The 3,564-nt window shown below is 35.8% G+C and overlaps 1 long non-coding RNA gene across 1 annotated transcript; it reads left to right on the top strand.

Moving 5' to 3' along the window:
- The first annotated feature begins 222 nt into the window (after nucleotides 1-222).
- On the top strand, nucleotides 223-1,859 carry LOC131073790 (uncharacterized). Its single transcript, XR_009112991.2, has 2 exons — nucleotides 223-575; nucleotides 1,020-1,859. It is a non-coding gene; the product is annotated as an uncharacterized LOC131073790 (long non-coding RNA).
- The last annotated feature ends 1,705 nt before the right edge of the window (nucleotides 1,860-3,564 follow it).

Below are 3,564 nucleotides of genomic sequence, written 5' to 3'. Positions count from 1 at the left end.
TGCACCCATGGACTCATTCCTTTCTAATATAATGGAGGTTGCAATAATTGAATCTTAGAACACGTTGCCTTGACATTCCCTTCCAATATTCATTCCTTTCTAATATAGTGAAGCTTGCAATAATTGTATCTTAGAACGCATTGATATATACTCCTAATGTGTTGTCATTCCCTTCCAATATTAATGGAATTTACTCAATTCATTTGTAAGGTGAATGGGACATTAGTCAATCCCTTCCAATATAGATGGAACGTACTAAACGTGCTCATTCATAATGTGAGAACTCATTCTGTCCAATATCAATGAAACAACACTCAATTATAATGGGTGGGCTGTTTTCATTCCACCATGAATGGAGCTCGAAATAATCATGCAGATAGATGTTCCATCATGCCTTTCCAGCCTGGAAGGACCTCAAATAAATACGCCGAAAGGCGTGCCTTGCAGTGCAAGGCGAGTACGTGTACGGTTGTGAATTGACACATTGAAGACAATTCTACTGTTCGCTCCTCTGACATTCACACAGGAAAATCACTGGTTGCCCGTGCAGTTAGCGCCTTAAGCAAAGGAAATAGGTAGGGTTTCAAAACCTCGTCTCTTTTCGCGTTGAGAGAATCCTCAAAATTGGTACTTGGGAGAAATAGGGTTTTATGAATTAGGGTTTCAAATCCTCGTCTCTTTTTGCCGTGAGAGAATCCTCAAAAACTGGTACTCGAGATAAAGAGGGTTTTATCAATTAGGGATTCAAATCCTCGTCTCTAATTGCCATGGAAGGATCCCCAATATCGGTGCCTCGGAGAATTAGGATTTTATGAATTAGGGTTTCAAATCCTCTCTCTTTTCACCCGGAGAGAATCCTCAAATCGGAGAGAATTAGGGTTTTATGAATTAGGGCTTCCATTACACTTTGGGCATGTAGTGGAGTGGAGGGTGAAACTTGTGTAAGCAAACTGACGTTTTTATTTGTTTCGACCAAGAAACGATCTTCAGAGGTACTGACACAATATAACTGCTTACAGAATGGACAATGCCAGAAATAGCGTCGAACCTGCAAGCACTAGGTTACAGTTGGCGGGGCACAAAAGACATGAATCGGGTACTACTGGGACTTGGTGAAGCTGCAAGTTGTGGGTTAACGGACACCAGAAATCCAATCTGTCGGCTCCACTTCTGTCTTGGGCTGTTCTGGCATTTCATGGCTTGTGTCAAGATGGGCACCACCACCATTATGGTAAACATGTGAGGTGTAATGACAACACCAGATGTGGGCCTTGCCATTGTCTCTCTCTAGTTCGCCACTCTGCATCATCATTTCATTTCAATTGGATTCATTTCTACTGCCAAATCACATTGAATGCCTTGGAAGTGACCTCAGAGTACATCTTTCAATAGATTCCTATGGGCCTTGCCACAGTCCCTCTCTGGTTCGCCACTCTGCGTCTCCATTTCATTAAAACTGCCAATAGATTCCTAATGAGCGCGTGGAAATTGATTTGGCGGAAAGTTGACCAAAGGAAGAATAGTTTTGAGAATTCATGGCGACTTTCTTTCTTATTAATTTCGGGTACAAGATTTCCTTTCACTTTAGATAACAGAGATCCAAGCACAGTACAGTAAAAAGGACATATGTCTGTACAAGTTTTTCTCCGTCTGGTCATTTTCTCAAGCTCTAAAGTCTTCACAAATTTTGGTTTCAAAAAAGATCTGAAATATTTACTTGCAATCACATGAAAGATTCAGTTGCCCCATGTTCTGGTAGACTGGACCACATTTGACTTGCTGATAAACATTTGTCAGTAGTCAATGAATTGCGACATCCTCTTGATTCATTTTAAAAATAAAATTGAGAAAATTTAACATATAATTAATATGTTGTAGCTTACATATATAAATTATTAATATGTCGTAGGTTACATTTCTGTTCTTCGTTCACTTGGTCCACTTTCAACATATAAGTACCAACATATTGATTCATTATAATCAATGAATTAAGCTTTAGAGAATTTTCAACTTGAAAATTTTCATCTAGAGAAATTGAGAATTTTCGTGCATAGAATGATTTTGATGTGCAATGTGCATGTCAATAGGTACTTTTATTTAAAGCAATGTAGCGAGCAATCATAAAATTTTGAAGATTTGTGAATCTTTTATTTCTTTTTGACATGTAGTGCATCATACAAAATACACAAAACAAGGAATTGAAGTACGTTGTTTGTATTACAAGCTTGCATATTGGTTCCAAGGATTACTGAATTCAATCTAGATTGTTGTGTTGACATCAAATCCTCCAAACTTGAAATTGGAGCTTCTCATAGCTTGCAAGACTCCTTGCAAAAAATAAAATTATAAGTTCATGTTTCAAATGTGAAACAAACTGTGTACCATATATTTTAATTGGGTGATGATGTATACAAAAGTTTGATTTTTAAGTCTATTGGAAAACATGCAATACAACATTAGATGAAAATATTCTAATTGGGTGATGATGTATGCAAAATTTTGATTTTTAAGTCTATTGGAAAACATGCAATACAACATTAGATGAAAATATTCTAATTGGGTGATGATGTATGCAAAATTTTGATTTTTAAGTCTATTGGAAAACATGCAATACATCATTAGATGAAAATAGTTTGATAAGCTTCACAAATGTAAATTCTAGGCCCACATACATTCATATCTTTCAAACTTGAAATCAACTATTTACAAGTGAAATCTAAAAAGCCTTTTCATTTGATATTTAGTTGTCTTGCTTATTGTGAATTTGGACTACCCTATTTAACTAACTTGAATTAAAGTTTCAAGCCCAAAATATCAATTTCAACTATGTTGGGCTCACACTTGGCATTCCTAGGAATTTCATTGATCAAATTCTATAGGGTGCCTTGTGTCCATGTCCATGTTTTTAACAAACCCCCAAAACTTATGTCCTTACTATTAACAATTAATGAGAATTATCCATTTTAATTGTTGATATGCACAGAATGTACTTCAAAAAGTTTCTAGATGAGAGAAATACTAATCATTGTCATTTGCTAATAGGCCAATGAGTGAATTTCAAAATAATATCAAAACAGTTTCTTGTTAAACTAGAGTCTCCATGATAAAATTTAAAAAACACTCAAGGTGACTTCACCAAACAAAGCTCATTTGTTCTTCTAGCCCCCAAATTGCAGGGTCACCATCTAAGCATAGAATGGTTATGAAGATATTACCTTTGTTGTGGACCCATGGTTCACATTCTTTATATGGAGTAACCAGAATCTAGTGTCATCATACTCGAAGGCTAAAGAATATGTTTATCATGGACTCTGCTTGTGTATAGCAAAGGCTATGTAAGGATAATGTTTGGTGGAGTTGTGTTGCATTCTTCTATGTGCTTGCTATACCCTTCTCAATTGGTATGATGTTAAACAAAACAATCAAATAATATGAAATACATAAGGGTAACTCTATCTAGTGAATGATATGCTCACAATGCCTCAAGTCTGGTTATGTCTTGGGATTTACATCACCTTCTATATAGTTGACTATCTTTTTTGATATGAATTTTAAGCTTAGAAT

This window comes from Cryptomeria japonica, chromosome 9 (genome assembly GCF_030272615.1).
Source record: "Cryptomeria japonica chromosome 9, Sugi_1.0, whole genome shotgun sequence".
Lineage (NCBI taxonomy): Eukaryota > Viridiplantae > Streptophyta > Pinopsida > Cupressales > Cupressaceae > Cryptomeria > Cryptomeria japonica.
This window is presented reverse-complemented; position numbering and strand designations above follow the sequence as displayed.